We start from the raw sequence: 21,296 nt of genomic DNA, 5'->3' as shown, positions 1-21,296 counted from the left end.
TTCCGGGAGCGGAAGCGCCGCCTTCTATACACAGTTCTTGGACTACAGTTCCCAGAATCCTCAAGCGGAAGCGCCTCAGATGTCACACAGCTTTTGGACTACATTTCCCAGAATGAAGCTCGCAGGACCTCGCTTACCACCAGCTGGCTTTTGTTTTGACAAAAGCGGGTTCGGTTTGAGTCCCTTTTCTGGCGCTGAAACTGTCCGAGTCCTTTATCTTTTATTCATTTTTTAAAACTCGTGAGAAGATAATTGGGAATTTTAAAAAACGAGGCCATATAAGATAGAAAAGCGAAGCTTGCACTATAGAAATAAGTTAAAAGCCAAATTTTTTAGGGTAAGCAATGGGTAGGCTAAAAATGGGAAATGTACAAGTGGCTTAGGCTGAGCTTCCTAACACAGAACTTAAGGCACGCTGACTCGCATACTTGTTTCGAATGCCAGCTCCCCAAATATCACCCATAAAACCTGTTAATAAGATAAAAACGGAGTTTATTGCTTATCGCGGGAAGAGAGAACACCAGAGCGCTGGCACCTTGACAGCAAACTGTCAGAGCCAGGAAGGCAAGGTTGGGATTCATTGAGAACTGGAAGCTTGGTTTAAGGCGGGTCTTTCTATGCGAGAGATTTGATTAGAATTGCTAAGGGTCATGATGCTACAGTCCAGGATTGGTGGGAACAGCAAGGATTTCTGTAGGAGAGGAATCTTTAGGTGTAAACTGTTGGTGCATTCTCTTGAGACTGAAGAATTGATGGGTATTTGTGGAAGTTCCTATAAAGAACAATCAAGCAATTTGTTTGGGCAGGAATCTCCCGGAATAGTAAAAGCATGCTAACGACAACTGAGTAGTTATGTTAATATAGACAGTAAATTGTGGGAGGAGAGGTAGGTAGATAGGAAGTTTCAGTCTTCAGTGTCCAAGTTGTCCAAGCCGCGTGTCCTGGGGGGATGGGAGGGAACGGAATCAAGTATTTGCCTCCTCTGCCTCCTTTATTCCACAAGGCACCTAGGTGCCCTTGACAAGTTTTTGTGGAATGAGCTATTCATTCTAATATGCTAAGAATTTACCAAAAAAGCGATGCAAACATTGATTAGGCTATAAAAGAGAAATATCTTGAACTTCATTTAAAATATTTATATATATATTAGTTGTTAAGGCAAATGAAAGCAGCTCCATTGCTGGAAATTTAAGAAAATATTGTGATGTGTGCACGTATAAAATCCTGAATTGTTTTCTAATTCGGGTTCGGCTTCAGACATTTCATGAAATATTTCTATTCTGCTCCTTACATAAGTAAAATAAAGTGTGTTGTGATTAAATAAGCCAAGTGAAATGAGGAAATCATGATTTTTCTCCTAGGCAGGGAATATATTTTGTAGCTTTTTATCATGAAAGTTTTCAAACATAGACAGAAGTAGAGAGAATAGTAAAATGAACCCCATGTACTCATGTCTGAAATTCAATTTAACAGTTTTAACCATTTAATTCATCTATCACTACTTTTTTTAGTTACAGAAAACTTTTAAAACAAATCTCTGACATCATGTCTTTTCACCACTAAATACTTTGCTAAATATTTCTTTCAAAAGCACAATACCATTATCACACCGAAAAAATAATCATCAATGATTCCTAAATATTTTGTAATACCCAATGCCTATTCAGATTTTCCTCAAAAATCTCTCATAACTGGTTTGTTCAAACGAATGTCCACAGAGTCTATTCATTTTATTTGTTTATCTACTCAGGTGCATTTATTCTTGAATTCTATCCTTTCATTCCATTTTTCAGACCTCTGACCTATTGAGGAATCAGGTCAGTTGTCATGCTGTCCCACATTCTGGATTTCTCCCATTGTTTATTTTTTGTCATTAAATAATTTCTTCTTCTATCCTATGTGTTTCTGACAAGGTTGACATAAGGGAAGCCATATGGTAGAAAAGAAGCCCTATTGTAACTTTGAATGACCTCTGACCAACTAACCCAGCTGGGTCTGCACCCTCCAGGAGATCTAACTGCTCTGTAGATTTTACGACCCCCACTTGTGCATGTACCTCCCAGCTGTGATAAGATGATAACTTTGTTTTTTGAGTTCCTTAGGAATGTGAAGACCACTGAACAGAGAGTCTATGCTGATAGCCATCATCAAGGAAAACTGAAAGGTCTCGTGTGGCACTCCCAGTCTGTAACACCAGAGGGTCAACATTCCCAACCCCCTCCCCTATAACCCAATGGCCTATATAACTGCTGTAAGATTTTGTGCCCCCTTAAGATGGTTCTTTGAGACATTAGTCAGCCATCTTCCCCCTTACTAGCAAGCTATAATAAACTGCCCTTTCTTTTCCACCATCTTGCCTCTTGGCTTTTGTCTCACGGTGAGCAGATCGTGCCCTTTGTGCAGTAACATTTCCTGTAAAGTAATATTTAAATCTAAAGTCCTGATTAGATTTAAGTTCAACTCTTGACAAAAAGACCCCTTCATAGGTGGCACTGGAAATATCTGAACAAAGACCAACTGAAGCCAATTCAAATCCTGGACAAAGCACCTCTGAATAGGGAAAGAAAACCAGGAATATGTGAAAAGCAGTGGTGATCAAGAAAAAAAAAGTATTTTAAGGAATCAGATCAAAGGATTCTTCCCGAAAGTAAAAACTTTTGGTAATAATTGTTTTGTAGTTTCATATATTAAACAGGATTAATCTGATAATAGGAAAGATAATTTTCAGATAAAAATGACTGCCAAATTAAGAAATACACACCAATTTGCAAAGGTACATGCACCCCTGTGTTCATTGCAGCGTTATTCACAATAGCCAAGACTTGGAAGCAACCTAAGTGCCCATCAAGGGACGAATGGATAAAGAAGATGTGGTATATATACACAATGGAATACTACTCAGCCATAAGAAATGATGAAATCCAGGCATTTGTGACAACATGGATGGACATTGAGGGTATAATGCAAAGTGAAATAAGTCAGAGGGAGAAGGTCAAATACCGTATGATTTCCTTCATTAAGTAGTAGATAATAACAACAATAAACAAACACTTAGGGACAGAGATTGGATTGGTGGTTACCAGAGGGGAAGGGGGGAGGGAGGAGGGTGAAAGGGATAATTCGGTACATGTGTGTGGTGATGGGTTGTAATTAGTATTTTGGTGGTGAACATGATGTAGTCCATGCAGAAATAGAAGTACAATGATGTACACCTGAAATTTTTACAATGTTATAAACCAATGTTACTGCAATAAACAAAAAATTTAAAAAAATAAATAAATAAATAAAAATTAAGAAATGCAATGGAGGCTTTGGGTAACAGCAAAATAGGTAATTCCCATGAACTAGACACAGACACACACACATCCACACACACACACATAACATACACATACATACACACACATGAAGTCTATCAACAAGAAAGCAATGTGTGGAGAATAAATTAGCAGTCCAAAATGCAGAAGAATAGGGAAATCGAAAGGAGGGCTAGTTACTTGGAGCCACTTTTACCCTGAGGAGCACTCGCCAGTTCTAGAAACTGTAAGGCTGGGAAGCAAGGCACTTGTCTTTGACACTGTTGTGGGGCTAGGGTTATGCAAGTTGGAGTCCAGGGCCTGCCAAGAGTGAGGAAGTGATAGAACTCCTATATTTTGCATTGATCACCAGCAACCTCTGCACCCTAAAGGTCATGTTACCACCCGGGGGGGTCATCTGCCCACCGCAAGGCATGCCAATAGTCAAGAGGCAAGAAGGTAGGAGAGAAAGGATTTTATTACAGCTTGCTAGCAAGGGGGAAGATGGCCGACTAATGTCCAAAAGAACCACCTTTCAGAACAAAGACGATGGGCCAGTTATGTAGGGGCTGGTCTCCAGGTGGGGGCATCCATCTGATCTCCAGGTGGGAGCAGACATCTGGTCTTATTTCCTGATAGTCTTTTGTTTTACTAGATATGCATCAGAGACTGGAGCAATGCCCTATGCCCCGATCTTTCAGTTTTCATTGATGATAGCCGTCAGCATAGACTCTCTGCCCGGGGGTCATCACATTCCTAAGGAACTCAAAAGAAAAAAGTTATCAACTTGTAGCAGCTGGGAGGGGCCATAAAATCTACAGAGCATGTCTGGGTTAGTTAATCAGAGGTCATGCAAAGTTACAATAGGGTTTCTTTTCCACAATATGGCTTCCCTTATGTCAACCTTGTGTTGAGCTGGTATCAGTAAGGGTGACTAGGATATAAACCTGCCCTAGCAGGGTCTGAAGCACAGCTCCAAATCAGCCGTATCTTTGAAGTTGTATAAAAGCAATCCTTAATGGCTAATGCTCTCAGGCACCTGACAGAGTCAAATGAAAATACTCTTTGGAAAAAAGAGAATATTACCCTAAGCCTGAAATTATTTTGACAAATTTTCAAATGTAATATTAATATCACACAAAACATATTTTAAGGCAAAAAGCATTGCTAGACCATACAAAAAGTTGCACATGGACGTTCATAGCCCATTATTCATAGTAGCCAAAAAGTAGAAACTACCCAAATGTCCATCAACTGAGGAATGTGTAAACAAGATGTAGTATATCCATACAATGGAATATAATTTGGCCACAAAAAAAGAATGAAGTACTGATACATAGATGGACCTTGAAAACGTTATGCTAAGTAAATAAGGCAGCCCAAAAAGCCACATGGTATATGATTCTATTTATGTGAAATGTCCAGAATAGGCAAATCCATAGAGACAGAAAGTAGATTAGTGGTTGCCAGGGGCTGGAGGGAAGGTAGAATAGGGGGTAACTGTGAAAGGGTACAGGGTTTCATTTTGGGGTGATGAAAATGTTCTGAAATTAGATAATGGTGATGGCTGCATACACTCTAAGTATACTAAAACCCATTGAATTGTACACGTTAAAAGTGTGAATTTTATAGTATGTGAATTATATGCCAATAAAGCTGTTTTAAAAGAAAGCATTGCTAGAGATACCTTTCATAATGATAAAATGTTAAATTCATCAAGAACATATAACAATTCTACATTTGTATGCACTTGTATAATAAATAATTTGGCTGACCTCTGTCCCTAGTTCCTGCGAGGTAGCCTCTAAACCCTTAGGATCTCCTGAGTGATAAGAGTTTCATTATTCATGGTGGGCCCCTCAGACTACACCTGATAGTTTCTGCTACAGAGATGACTTATGATGGGTTCCTAGAAAGTTTATGTTAATGAGATGACTCAGGGTGAGGGCTGATGACACCAGACAGACCAATAATGTGATTTGAAGGTTGGGACTTTGAGCCAGGTGATATCAGTCTGTGGAGGGGAAGGAGGCTGGAGATTGAGTCACATGGCCAATGATTCAATCAATCATGCCTATATAATAAAGCCCCAATAAAGTCTATAGCCACTGAAGCTTGGGTGACCTTCCCTATTTGGTAATACTCTGGGTACTGTCACACATCTGGGTACTGGGAGGGTAACGTGTCCTGACTCCATGGAGAGAGGACAATGAAAGTGTTGCATATGGAAGGAACCCTCCCAGACCTCGACCTATGTGTGTCTCCCATTGGCTGGTTCTGATTTATATCCTTTTGCTATAATAAAACTCTAACTTGTAAACAGTGCTTTTCTGAGTTCTGTGAGTTGTTCTAGTGAGTTATAGAACTGAAGAGGGTAGTGGTCAGAAGGTCAGAAGTGAGGGTGGCATTGGAACCCCTGAACTTGCAGCTTGAAGTGAAGTCTTGTGGTAACTGTGCCCTTAAACTTTGAAGTTTGACCTACTCTGGGTATTTGGTGTCAGAAGTCATCGTGCCACCAAATAATATGTGGGGATGCTTTTATGATCTCAGCGTAGGAAAAATTTTCATAATAAGTACATAAAATCTACTGATCATGAAAGGAAAGAGTGATATATTAGACCCTATTAAAATTAAGAACACATCTGTTCATCATCATTGAGACCTCATTTTATTTTATTTTATTTTATTTTATTTTATTTTGTGAGGAAGATCAGCCCTGAGCTAACATCTGCCAATCCTCCTCTTTTTGCTGAGGAAGACTGGCCCTGGGCTAACATCCATGCCCATTTTCCTCCACTTTATATGGGACGCCGCCACAGCACGTCTTGACAAGCCTTGCGTCGGTGCGCACCCAGGATCCGAATTCCAGGCTGCTGAAGCGGAGCACGTGCACTTAATCGCTATGCCACTAGGCTGGCCCCGAGACCTCTTTTTAATAGTGAACAAAAATATTTTTTTGTCTTTGTTGTGAAATTTTTGTTGTACGTTATTGTCAATCACCAACAAAAATATTTTTTAAATCCCATTTCTAAGAGTTAGGAAAATATAAATAATAACTGGATATTTGATGATGTTAAGGAATGTTTTCTATGTTGGGGCAGGGGAGAGGGAGAAGGAGAAGGAAGAGAGGAAGAAGGGAGACAAGGAGAGAGGAAGTATTGTGGTTATGTTTTAAAACAAAATCTTTAGGGGCCAGGCCGGTGGCACAGCGGTTAAGTTCACATGTTCTGCTTCTGTGGCCCGGGGTTCGCCGGTTTGGATCCTGGGCGTGGACCTAGTCTTCTCTCATCAAGCCATGCTGAGGTGGCATCCCACATAGAAGAACTAGAAGGACCCACAACTAGGATATACAACTATGTACTGGGGCTTTGGGGAGAAAAAAGAAAAAAAAAGAGGAAGATTGGCAACAGATGTTAGCTCAGGGCCAATCTTCTTCTTCTTCAAAAAACATTTATCTTTTAGAGATACATACAGATGAAACATCTGGGAATTGCTTCAAAATAATAAGGGCTTGGAAATGCAGATGGAGATATAAAGTAAGACTGACCATGAGTAGTTAATCATTGAAACTCAGTGATAAGTATATAATGGTTCATAATACAGTCAAGTGAAGCATAAGGACATTGGGTCGATGACGGACCATATATACGACAGTGGTCCCATAAGACTAGTACCATAGAGCCTAGGTGTGTAGTAGGCTATACCACCTAGGTTTGTGTAAGTACACTCTATGGTGTTCTCACAACGACAAAATCACCTAACGAGGCATTTCTCAGAACTTATTCCTGTCATTAAGCGGCACATGACTGTAATATTCCGTCTGTTTGTATATGTGTTTGAAATTTTACTTAAAAGACAAACAAGTCCTAAGACAGTGAAAAAGTAAATCACAATGTGGGAGAAGATATCTGCAATAAATATGTCTGAAAGAGGGCTTAAAAAGAAATCTTACAAATCAATAAGGAAGAGACACCAGCCAATAGAAAAAGAGTCAAAACAGCAAAAGGCGGATTACAGGAACAGAACGACCTGAATAGGCCTCCCTTCTTTCTATTCCTAATTCTTACTTACCTGTGTCTTTTGAGGCAGCCCACAGCTACTGGGACCTGTGGATGAATAAAACCTTGGGCTCCACTTTGATCAGGAGAAGGAAACAGAGTAGGGTTTTCTCCCTCTCTGTTGGGATAGGTCTCAGAGTGGAATTCTTAAGAGAGGCCTGGAGAGGGGCATGTTCTGGGAAGGGCTTAACCTTAGGAAGTAAGTACAGGTCTGTTGCCCCCTAGGATATCCTGATAATCAAGAGAGAAAAAGATTAGTTGGAACAAAAAACACATGCCCAGAGAAATAGAGCTCTTAGAGGAGAATGATAAAAATATGAATTAAAAAAAATGATAATAGGATTATTTAAGTAAACTGAAGTTCAACATGTATGTGTGCATAAATGCATGTGTGCATACACACACATGCATGCGTGCTCACACACACACACAAACTGTCTGGTCTAAGCTCCTATTCTCAATTTAAGAATTAAAAATTTCAGTAGATGGGCCAGCCCGGTGGTGCAAGTGGTTAAGTGTGCGCGCTTTGCTGCGGCGGCCTGGGGTTCGCTGGTTCAGATCCCAGGCGCGCACCGACGCACCACTTGTCAAGCCATGCTGCGGCGGCATTCCATATAAAGTGGAGCAAGATGGGCATGGATGTTAGCCCAGGGCCAGTCTTCCTCAGCAAAAAGAGGAGGATTGGCAGATGTTAGCTCATGGCCGATCTTCCTCACACACACAAAAATATTTCAGTAGATGAATTTAAGGGGAGGATCACCAATGATGAGACCAATATTAGTAATCTAGAAGAGTAAGTAAAAGAAATTCCTCAAAATACAGAGCAGAAACACAATCAGTTGGAAATCATGATGGGAATGAGAGGAGATTTGAAAAATATATCCTGGAAACATAACATGTGATTAAAAGGAGTTCCAGAAGATAACAAAGGAAAAGATAGAAGAGAGAAATAATTAACTAGATAGTGGAAGAACATTTTCCTGATTTGAAGAAAGAAACAACACCGCAGATTGATAAGGCTACCAAAGGTCATGGCTGAGTTGATGAGAAAAAGCTTCCTACCAAGGCATACACTGGCAGAATTCTGGACTTCTAAGATTAAAGTGAAAATCTTAGAAACCTCCAGGCAGAAAGAACAAGTTACTCAAAAACGCAAAAGAAGCCTTTGACATTGAACTTTTCCCCTGCCAAACAGGAACAGAGAAGAAAGTAGAAACATTCTACAGACCACTAAGAGAAAAGAACAGCAACCCAACAGTTCTATACTGAGGCTAGATATCATTTATTTGTCAGGGCAAAAGGAATGTGTTAGAGGATGAGGATAAATTCAGAGAGTGTTGCCCACATACCCCATAGGAGGAAAGTACTCAAAAAGAATGTAAACAAGTAAAAATATGAACTAGAACGTAGATTTGAATATAGGGGGAATTTGAATTGGGAAAGAAACAATATTGGGCAATAAATCTAATTAAATCTGAAAATTAATGAAAGGAAACCTCATTTAAAATGGAGTCAGGAGGTTAGAAGGGAGAGCTCCCATGCAGTATCACTGGAGGTCAATTACAGGAAAGATAGTCAATTATGGACCCTGGCAGAAAGAAGTCAACAGGAAAGAATCACCAATTGCAGGAAGAAACATACATTGCATCCCAAAGAGAAATCAACCACCCCAGCAACTCAGCCAAGGAGAAGCCATCACCACCCTGAACTCTTGCTTTTCTCTGATGGACTTTCATTCAAAACAACTCCTCTCAACTTCCCCCCTTTTCTCTATAAAATAATGTTCCTTTCTCTTGCTTGTTGGATTTGCCTATGGTCCGCCATAGCACACACATCCCAAATTGCAATTATTTGGCTATTCCCAAATACACTCAGATCTCTGGTAAAATAACCAGCTGTTTTGTTTTTAAGGTTGACATACATGGTGCCAGAATGTGGGATACAAAGGAGACAAACTCCAAGAGACGACAGCCTCCAGAATTGAGTGAGGTACCCACACCAGGCCCCTACTGCCCATTGCTTTTGTGAGTCACCGCCTACTTTTGATTGGGTGAGTCTCCTCTCAGGTTTCAAGCTCCAATCCCTTTGTGTTCTGAGGTCTCTGACTTTATCAAGATTGGGAAAGGCTTTGTCCTCCCAGTTCAAGGTGTCATCCTTGGTGAGTACTCAGTCATTTTCTGAAGGTAGCACAGTTCCTTTTGGGGCTCAATCTTGCTGAAAATCCAGGTGTTTTCTTTGGTTTTCAGATTCCTTTTGGAATCAGAGCTGGGAATCGAGCAACTTTCTTTTGTTTTTAGATTCCTTTGGGGATCAGGGCTAGGAGTCTAGCAACTTTCTTGGGTTTTCAGAGAAAATTTCAGGTGATCCCTGTCATCTAAATGTTCTGAGGGAAACCCTCCTTCAAGGACCCTGGCTGGGTTTATGTTGAGGAACTTTGGGACCCCTACATGCACATTTTTAACTACTGGGCCAAAAAGACCCAAAGAAGTCCGGAATTGCAATGGCCATTATGGGCAACTTTCAATCTCCCCAAACTTGCTTTTCTTAAAACTCAGCTCTAAAATTAACCAAAATGAATGATATGCTTATTTTAATTGGTACTTGGAGGCTTCCAAACATGCACAATACTCTAAAATCATCTCATTACAAGACACCATATCTAAATTAGCCTAAACAACTAAAAAACTGAGAGAAAACAAAATGGCTTCTGAGGCCTCTCTTTCCCTTTCCCCATTTTCTTTGTCTTAAGCTCAGGCCCCACCTCTGGTGCCATCTTCCTCCTTCTCTTCTGTACCACCTCTACTGCTGCAACTTTGGCCATCTGAGCAAGTAAACTTAACTTAGTCCATGTGCCAGAAACACAAAGAAAAGTTCCACTTATTCCTTTGAACTTTGTACCTGAGACATAGCTGAAATTTTTATTTATTTATTTATTTTTTGGTGAGGAAGATTGGCCCTGAGCTAACACCTGTTGCCAATCTTCCTATCTTTTGCTTGAGGAAGACCAGCCCTGAGCTAACATCTGTGCCCATCTTCCTCTATTTTGTATGTGGGATGCCACCACAGCATGGCTTGATGAGCGGTGTAGGTCTGCACCTGGGAGCCAAACCTGCGAATCCTGGGCTGCCAAAGCAGAGTGCACTGAATTTAACCACTGCACCACTAGGCTGCCCCTGAAATTCTTAAAACCAAAGTTGTAAGGTCTCTGTGCCTGTCTATATGTTATAAATGTCTATGTTTATACATGATATTTTTCTACCTCCAGATGGTATTGCTAAGATTGATTTGTAAAAAAAGCTCTATTTAATTGGCTTGAAATTAAGCACTTATAAATAAAGTATTCCTAAACCTCAGAAATATAATGGAAACTAACCACATTGTTTTCAAGTGTATATGATCTAGGATTAATCCTTAGTAAATAAAGCTAGCTTAAGATTGTTGATTTAATTGAAACAGCCATGTCTTCAGAGTTATCAACACTGAATATAATGTAGACATACAACTTTCAATCTACCTGGGTTTATAAAGCTCATGTTATATCTGTTACAAAATTTGTTAGCCAAAAAGTAATTTAAGATGATGGTTGGCTATTTAACATCAAATCCAAGCAGTACTGTTAAAAGCAAGTAATTTAAATAAATGTAAATAAAATAACTAAGGTAAACTAAATAATGGATGGTTATTAATATCTAAATCATTTCTAAATAAGGTGAACATTAATTACTGAACATAGGTTTATTTACTTTGGGCTTCCTATTACAGAGAAACTAAAGATAGTTGAGTCTATTAGTGAACATGTTTTATGCCATGATGAGAAAGTTTCTATGAAAAATGCATATGTTTCTAGAAATTTATAAAAGGTATTTATAAGTTCTCCAAACCACAAAATGATAATATAGTTCACAATTGCTTACTTCTTAGCTTTTCACTAGAAATTAGGATTCTAAGGGTTAAGAATTTTAATCAATATATGTAAAAATAAGGGAAACATTGCCATATGCAAGGAAAGTAGGATGTTTTGATAAAAGAAGGTATGAACAATGGAAATGCATTTTGTTGAGGGAAAAGAAAATAGTTTGTCCTAAAGAGAGGCTGGTTATTTCAGAATGGGAAAGAGGAAAACATAGGACAAAATCTGAATGTAAAAAAGTGTAGAAGGTTTGTGGAAAGGAGTCTTGGGAGAGAAATTTTAATATGTGGTCAAGCTGGCTAAGATTAGAATGAATTTATTAAAATGAGTTTCAATACCAAAATAAGCTGATGCAAATTAAAATTTGACTTTCTTTTCTGCTGAAAGAACAAGGTTTTCTTGGGCTATTGGTCTGCTTTTAGTAACAGATTGTGAAAGCTTCTTTACCTTGAAGTAATATGCCTAGAAAACAGAGATTTCGTGGTTTATCAAAATTATTTCCTGTGCTCTCTGTCAAAAGCTGAGTTATTTCTACTAAGAGGAAGGCATTTTACAGCTACGTAACCTTCTATATTTGTCTTTGAAATCTTTCTGTCACTTTGGTTAAATGGATAACTAAGTATTGTTTCATAATTTTCTGTGATCCTATTTGGTTAAATGTTCAAAATCTTTTCACATTTTTTGACAAACTTCCCCCAAATCAAATTCTAAATAAAGTATTTTTGAGCTGAAGTAACTTTAGGAATTTCCAGAGGGCCCCTGGGACTTCTCAAAGGATTTGTTGTTTCTTCTTATAAAAAGGGAGATGTTAAACTAATTAGGCTTATTTGATATGTCAAATTACATGGGAAGCATTGTCAAATAAATGATAATCAACTTTCTTAGGTTATATTATATAGGTGAATGTTATTAAAATAAATGTTCTAGAAATTGCATAAATTCATAAAAATCTGATATTTAATATAATGTTATTACTTATAATTCTAGTTACTACCTAAAATGTATATCACAAAAATACCCAAATTCCCTTGTCAATTACATTTACCCACTGCCTTTTTTGTCAGTTATACACAGTTATTGTTTTACTCTGATGCTTTTATAAATGTTTCATTTTCAAAGAGACTCATGGAAAAGACTTTGGTAAGTACTCTGGAACACAGGTTTTGATAACTTGAAGAGTTTAACACCAAACTGGGTGAGAATTTCTGAAACAAGTAGAAGTCTGGTTGCTTTGATGTTTTCCAGATATAAAAAACTCTTTTTTTCTCCTCTCCTTTAAGCTATCTATAACTTACAGCAATTTGGTAAAGTGTATCTTTACAACACGGGTTGAAACATTTTTCTTTCTACCTGACCCCTCCAGAATTCAGAAACTCTTAAGTATTCTTTTCATGACAATATATGTATTTGTATGTGTTCAGTGAATCCTTGTAACAGAACACGATCGGAAATATTGGCTACATTACCAAGGCTTTGACTAGAACGTCATATTCAAGAAAAATGTACATAGACTCAGAAATGACCAAAGTTGTCAATATGTATGTGTTGTTGGTTTCCCCCCTCTGATTTCCAATTCCTTTGTCTCTTTTTGACACACTGAAAATATCCCCCCTGAGCTATCACTGAAACCCTTGCCTCACACATCACTGATGGAGACTCTCAACTGTGTGGGCACTTTGATGCCTCCAAGAAAGTGAGAACTCACTACAGCCCTCATTGCAGGGTCACATATAAGGTTTGAACACACATGTGTGTGGATTCTCATGTGTCTTGAAACTTGTGCTACACCTAAGCTTCGAGTCCTGCATCGGATTGGCTGTTGTTGGCATCATCACCAAACCCTTCTAGACTACTCTACATTGAAGAGTAAAAGCCAGCATCTCTCCACTTCCCAGATTCTCCTTCCCAAGATGGCTCTAAGTTATAGGCAACAATCGAGGAGGCCCCCATATAATATTTAGAAGGTGGACGAGAAGGAGAGGAAATTATTCTCTGAAGGTGGTTGGAGGCAGAAGTGAGGTATAAAACAACTTTCAGATCCCCCATTTTCTTTGCTACAAATTGAGATTGTTGCAAGAGTCATCCCAGAATGTCTTAAGATTGACAGCAGTTTCAGAGGAAGCTCTTGAGAACCATCCATTTTGATGTTGCAGACTAAGATCATCAGTGGTAGTTTCTCTGATCTTTATTCTCCTCAGCTCTGCCCACAGTTATGTAAGCGTCTGGTTCTCTGTCTTAAAAACTTTCATGAGAAATACTTCTGAAATAGCAGTGTAGGAAGCTCCATGGATCCTCTCCCAGACAAACAACCAAAATGGTGAAAATTTAAAAAACAACAACAATCCTTTAGAGTCTCTGGAAACTGTCCTAAGGGCATACAGAAAATGGAGAAACTTTTATTCAAGGAAATATACTAAATCTCAGTAAAAGCAGTGAGAGTCTGTGGCATCTGTGCCATGACTCGCTCCCTCTACCATAGTCGCCCAGCTCCGCGTGACATAAACTCTGCTCTAGGCAAGTGGGGCCAAGAAGGCAAGACCCTCTTCCTCCAGTTCCCAGTACAGAACTATGGTTTCTACTCAGGAGGGACAGGCTGATATCATTTCTGTTCCCCTCCAACTCAATGTTGCAGAAGCTCTATTCCAGGCAAACAAGGCCAAGAACGCTGGGACTCCTTTCCACTGCTCAGTCCCCACCTGGAGGGTGGAGGTTCTATTCCAGGTGTGGCAGGCCAGAAAACTGGGCCCTGACTGATCCTGCCCCACCTCACTTATGGGGCAGAAGTCCTATATTAGGACAGGCTAGCAAATAAACCAAGGGCTACTATACCTGTATAGTGCCTTGTTCGTAGAGAGAAGTCCCAGCCCCCAGCTCTAGACCAGTGGTGAGACATTCTGCTCAGGAGGAGAGGCAGGTCATAAGAACAGAGAGCTCTGTATCTCTCCCTAAAGGGACTAACTTTATTTGAAAGAATGTGGGTGAGTTCAAGCCTGAGGACATTGTTAAAAACAATGGAGATTTTGGAGAAGAGGAATTAAGAGGAGGTTGGTACCTCCATAGTAGCAACAACCAAAATAGTATACCAGTTAGAGGCTTAACAGAGAAAGCACAAGAGAAAGACAGCTAAGAAGAACCCTTCCCAGATTGGAGCAAGCCTCAAAGACCTACAAAAGGGCCCATGGCCTCACTGGTGAATTCTAACAAATATTTAAAGAATTAACACCAATTCTTCATCAACTCTTCCAGAAAATAGAAGGGGAGTAAACACTTCTCAACTCATTCAATAAGGCCTGTATTACTCTGATACCAAAACCAGACAAAGACATCACAAAGAAACTACAGACTAATGTTCCTTATGAATATAGATGCAAAAATCCTCAACAAAATACTAGCTAACTTAATCCAGCAATATAGAAAAGGGATTATAGGGGCCAGCCAGGTGGTGTAGTGGTGAAGTTTGTGCACTCAACTTCAGCAGCCCGGGGTTCACGGGTTCAGATCCCAGGCGCAGACCTACACACCACTCATCAAGCCATGATGTGGCAGCATGCCACATACAAAATAGAGGAATACTGGCACAGATGTTAGCTCAGCAACAGTCTTCCTCAAGCAAAAAGAGGAAGATTGGCAACAGATGTGAGCTCAGGGCCAATATTCATCACCCCCCCAAAAAAAATGGGGGGATTATACACCATGACCAGTGGGATTTATCCAAAGAACGCAAGGTTGGTTTAACATCTGAATATCATTAATGCAATGTACCATACCAATAGAACAAATGACAAAACCCTCATTATCAACTCATTAAACACAGAAAAAGCAGTTAACAATATCTAAAACCATTTCAAGATAAAAACACCCAACAAACTAAGAATAGAATTTCCTCGATTGGATAAAAGATATCTACAAAAAATCCACATTCATCCAACACTGAATGCTTTCAGGAATAAGACAAGGATATCCGCTCTTGCCACTTCAGCGCAATAGTGTACTAGAGTTTCTAGCCAGGGCCATTAGGTAAGAAAAAGAAAAAAAAAAAAAAAAAGGCATTCAGATAGAAAAGGAAGAAGTAAAACTATATTTGCATATGACATAATCTTGTATATAGAAAATCCTAAGACACCCACTTAAAACTATTAGAACTCACAGACAAGCTCAGCAAGGTTGTAGAAGATCAATATAAAAAAATAAATTTCTGAACCAGCCCTGATGGCCTAGTGGTTGAAGTTTGGCTCACTCACTGCTTTGGCGGCCCAGGTTCATTTCCTGGTCGCAGAACCACACCACTCGTCTGTCAGGTGCCATGCTGTGCTGGCGGCTCACATAGGAGAAATAGAATGACTTACAACTAGGCTATACAGTCATGCACTGGGGGCTTTGGGGAGGGAAAAAAAAAAAGAAAAAAAGAAAATAAATTTCTACGTGCTATCAATGGACAACCCAAAACTGAAATTAAGAAAGGATTAACATTTACTTAATAATTTCAGAGATCTCATTTTACATAGATTTACTGCTTTGGCTAAGTGACATTCATTCCAAAATCTAAAAAAGAGAAGAAATATCCCACAAAACTCTCCTTATCATAACAAGTCATTGTTTATACAAAGTATCCTTTACATGTTATCTGATGCATGTATACAGACACACATACACAATTTTGATATTAATCTGTGAAGGCTAAATCCTGTTTTCCATAAATCATGTAATGTTCTGTCATGTTTATGCCATCATTTTAACAGCTCCATGTTTGTACAGGAATATATCAAATCTTATTCTAATTCCTATTGACGAACACTTGTTATATCCATTTGTAAAAACTCAGCAACATCATTGATATGCTACTTATCTTTTCTATGTTTTAAATTGCCTATTCTAAGATTTGCAGATTGAAGAAATACACATTAAACATTTTGAAATACACTGACAAATTCCTCTCCAAAATCTGTGCATTTTTTTTACTGCTGCCTATAGAGAGAAGTGTATAAAAATGTCAACCCTATCCCAAATAATGAATACATTTGAAAATTAAATTATCAAATGCCAATAATTAAAAAGATTTTTTTCCTTTGGGAACTGGGAGGGAGAATATTGGATAGGGAACTTGATAAAATTAATTCAACATAGCCCTACCTTAGAAATGTTGATGGAAGAAATGCTACAGCACTCTAAATACGATCATATCAAAGCCTTGATGAAATGGAGAATAAAAAAACCAATGATCAATTCAGGGTTTACTATGACAATTTTTGTCATGAGTAACTACTTTTGACACTTTCTAAGTGCCATAGTAACATTTTACTTTAACACCGTAGTGGGGTCAAAAGATTCAAGTGTTATGCAGCATCCTGTTACTGAAAAGTTAACAAAAATAATTTTCAGTTAGGCTGTACTGTCACAAAAATCACAAAGGATGGTTGAACTCATACTGTATATAAGCAATGAAATGCTAGACAGTCTCAAATTATAACAACCCAACTTGAGGACTGTTTTATAAATCAGCCAATGATGGCCCCTGTATATTGGCCCTATGTTGTTTACTTCTTCATAGCAGGCTGGGACTATTGCTGGTGCCAAACTCAAATCCTTACACATCCCATTATTTTTGTATAGCCCAAATAAGCACATTTTTAGTCATTTCGAGCCTGCTTCTTTCGTGTGTTCCACAAAACTGCATCCAATATCTGCTAGCCGTAGATAAGGCAGACCCTGGAGCTACAACAGACCCTAAGCTGCTGCCACCTGTCCGAGTTCTCTGACCCCGAGACCCCGTGTTGTACTGCTGAGCAACATCACTTACGCTATAGCCCCCTCTCTAATTCCCATCTCCCTGTGAGTCCCTGTGTCCTCTTCCTCTTCTGGGAGGTGGCCACACAGTGCTGTCTCTGGAAGGTGTCATGTTGTGAGAGGCTTCCCCTCACATGAAAACCTGCCACAGCACCACTCAAATAAACCTCACTGTGTGCTACTGCCACCTTGTGGTCATATCTTTTTCCTTGATCAGCCCCCAAATCCTTGAACTCGCTATAACAGAGGCTGTGGAGAGGACAGGAGCCAACGGTGATGGTGTAAAACCAAATTAGTATCACGGACTGCAGTCTCATTGGTCTTCTTCATTTTGACAGTTTACCTGAATTAGTTTTATTAAGATCATTTACAGGATTCTTCTGAATAAATTTTTTTTTCAGGAAGATTGGCCCTGAGCTAACATCTGTTGCCAATCATCCTCTTTTTCTTTTTTCTCCCCAAAGCCCCAGTACATAGTTGTAGGTCCTGCTAGTTCTTCCACATGGGGTGCTGCCTCAGCATGGCTTGATGAGTGGTGAGTAGGTCTGCACCCAAGATCCAAACCGGCAAACCCCAGGCCACCAAAGTGGAACATGTGAACTTAACTGCCACGCCACCAGGCCAGACCCATCTTCTGAATAAATTTTATATGAAAATTTTGAGATGAGCTTAACCTAATTTTCTTCCTTTCATATACATTTTCTCCCTTTTATACATCTAACAAACAAGTTCTGAGCACACCTGCACAGCAGTAAGCAATGGTAAAACTGTGTAGCTTCAGCAATGAACAAAGTCTCTGCCCTGGTGGAGTTTACATCTTTGTGAAAATCAATTTTCAAATATCTGTCCTCGCTCTTTTGTTAAGGATCTGATCACAGCCTTATCCTTTTTAAGGCCTCTCTCCTGAGTAATGTCTGATAAATGTCAAAGTTCTGACCGATCTCCTTCATGCACCACTGATAAGTGTTCTCTGCTGTGTGGGCTCTTAACCACCGGGAGATGCTGAGCTATGGCTGAAACACTGACTTTAATGAAAATACTTTCTCTTCTACTTGACGAAATGATTAGATGAACTTAGATCTCATTTAAGTCTTTTAAAACCATCATTTTATAGAACTGTTTTCCTTTGTGGATCCTCTGCTCAAGTCTCTACCTCTTTCATCACTTCTTCAAAACTTATCTTGGATCAATGTGATGACTTACAAAATTTGATCTCAAACTGAAGTTCTTGCCACATATCTCATAATTGTAAGGTTTCTCTCCTGCGTGAATACTCTGATGATACTGAAGTCACCTGACCATCTGAAAACTGTACTACATACACTTTCCTGTTTCTATGATTTCTGTTCAGAGTGGACATTACAATGAAGCTGAGTCTTGAGGTGTAACTCAAGCACTTAGGACACTCTTCTACTTATATTGTTTCTTTTCCATGTGGACTCTAATTAATCCAGTGAAGACTTTCCCACACTCCTCACATTTTTATGTTTTTTCAAAACCCCAGTGTGGGCTCCCTGGTAGGCTTCACGTTGTGAATTCTGACAGAACCTCTCCCCACACTTCCCACATTTGAATGGTTTCTCTTCACTGTGGTCTCTCTGATAGGCCAGAATGGCCTGAATGAAGCACTTTCCACATTCCTTGCAATTATAGGGTTTGTCTCCTATGTGGATTTTACAATGAATTTTAAGATCTTCTCTGACTGAACCCCTTCCACACCCCTCACATTTGTATGGTTTCTCAATAGCAGAAAACTGGTGAACTTTAAGCCCTGCCCACACTCCTCATATGTATAAGGTTTCCTTTGATTGTGGGCCTTCTAATGATTCTTAAAATATGGATTTTGGCAGAAGCTCTTCCCACACACCTCACATTTATAGGGATTCTCTCCTGTATGGACTTCCAGATGAAGTTGATAATGGGAGTTTCTCCTGAAGTTCTTCCCACACTCTCACATTTATCTTCTCTCTCTCCAGTGTGGACTCCTTGATGGGCCTGAAGACTTGAAGACTGAAGCCCTTGCCACACATTTTACATATATATGGTTGCTGTCCAGTGTGGATTTTATGATGGGCCTGAAAATGTGAAAGCTGAATGAATCCCTTACCATATTCCTCACATTTACACGGTTTCTATCCTGTGTGAATCCTCCAATGGATGTAAAGATTTGAGCTACAAATGAAGTCCTTCATACATTCCTCACATTTGTAGAGTGTCTCTCTCATGTGGACTTTATGGTAAGTACTCTGGGCTGGTGTACAATGGAAGTTCTTATCACATGCATCACAGTTGAATGGTTTCTCCTCTACATGGATTCTCTAATGGTTTTGAAGCTACCGGGTGTGAATAAAGGCCTTCCCACACTCCTTACAATTGTAAAGTTTCTCTGCTGTATAGACTTTGCAATGAATATTAAGTGCTAATCTACAACTGAAGCCTTTCCCACATTCCTCACACTTGTGTGGTTTCTCTTTAGTGAGAACTTTCTCATGAGTTTGCAGACATGTGCTCTGAATGAAGTTGTCACCACACTTATACCATTTTTTCCCATGTGAACACTCCAATAAATACGAATAACTGAGCTATAACAGAAGCCTTGTCCACATTCATTACATGTATAAGGCCTCTTTCTTAAGTGTAATCGCTGATGAAGATCAAAGTCAGAGACATTCTTGAAGGTTTTTGCACACTCGCTGCACTGGTAGATTTTCTTTCCTGTGTGAATTACTCTATGCCGATCACAGGGGAATAGCTTCATTGTCTTTTCCATAAGCACTGTGGTTATAAGCTTTTTCTCCTTTGCATACTCTATGAATGTCGTAGTGATCTAAGACGCAACTGAAGTGTCAGCACACGGATCATACTTCATGGTTCATTTTTCACGGGAATTTGCTGAAATCTACACTGATGATTCTGTGATTCAGTCAGATGTGTTTTCCTCCAAAAATCCTAGGTTCACAAAGTAGGAAGCTCTGAATTTTTTATATCATTAGAACCATCCCTTTTATGGTTCAAGACATAATTTTTGCCTTCAGAAACACAAACTAGTGCTCCTGCCCATACTTGGCAGGAAGAATCATCTTTTTTGTGGGAATAGAATGATTTGTCACAGACTCTTGACACCTGGTTAAATCACTTGTAATTTGTTGCCAGATTTGCCAGCAGGAAAGCTCTTAGTTTCCATCTCACTTTCTTTGTTCCCTCCTGTAAGAAGAGAGAATTCAGAAATGTAGACAAGTGAATGCTATGTTCAGAGAGTTCAAGATTTGACACTTAGGACACAGCTTGAAACTTTAATAACCCCCAGGAAGGTTCAGATTACCTTTTTTATCATATAACATGTCTTCTGATTGACAAGTGTTCAGAAACCAACAGGTGGTCCACTAGGCTCCGATCCAATCCAATCCATTTAGAACCAAGTCTCACATGTGAGCTACAAATTAGAAATCAGTTGGCTGCAAAGCAACAAAAAGACAATAACAACAACTAAAGACAAAAAAAACCACCAAAACTCCAGCTCAGTTAAGACCAAAACTTCACAAGTCTTGGCAATAGAATTCACTCCTTATGGTAACAGAATTATAAGAAAAGCAGATGGAATACCACGTGTTTAGAGGTTGTGCTCCTTCATGCAGCATATTTTGAGGAAGAATTTAGAAAGGTTTGTGCCATAGACAAAGATCAGTCATAAGGGAAAATTAAGTGTTATGTATGTGTCAATTTTAGACTGAGAGAGGTTTGGGTATGATACATAACTGATATCTTGTTGTTTTTTCCCACTGAGTTTCATTAAAGTCAGTGTCAAATCTTAGATAATAAATTATGTAGTTGCATGAAGTGAAAATTTTAAGGAAAACCAATAACGTAATCAATACTTTAGCATATTTGGGCTTATGTTATATATCCTAAATAGTAAATATTTAAAACTAGAAGTGTTTAAATCTAAATATTCAAAACATGTCTGGAAATTTCTGTACAAGCTAAATTTCTGTACTCCTAATCTTGTTTTCCTAGGCTGATATTGACTATAAGTTAGTTAACAACTATTGTAACTTTTGATAACCTCCAAAATAATTTTAGGTTTAGAAATTTATTTCCGGGCCGGCCCTGTGGCTTGGTGGTTAAGTGCGCGCGCTGCGATGCTGGTGGCCCGGGTTCGGATCCCGGGTGCGCATCGAGGCACCGCTTCTCCGTTCATCCTGAGGCCGAGTCCCGCATACAGCAACTAGAAGGATGTGCAGCTACGAC

General features: G+C 39.2%; 1 pseudogene; it reads right to left on the bottom strand.

Annotated features, from left to right (window-relative positions):
- Positions 1-16,652: 16,652 nt before the first annotated feature.
- Positions 16,653-20,087, bottom strand: LOC101404761 (uncharacterized; annotated as a pseudogene).
- Between the last annotated feature and the right edge of the window lie 1,209 nt (positions 20,088-21,296).

This window comes from Ceratotherium simum, chromosome 33 (genome assembly GCF_057802395.1).
Source record: "Ceratotherium simum simum isolate JZ-2026a chromosome 33, ASM5780239v1, whole genome shotgun sequence".
NCBI classification, from domain to species: domain Eukaryota; kingdom Metazoa; phylum Chordata; class Mammalia; order Perissodactyla; family Rhinocerotidae; genus Ceratotherium; species Ceratotherium simum.
The sequence above is the reverse complement of the archived record's forward strand: the minus strand, read 5'-3'. Positions and strand labels throughout refer to the sequence as shown.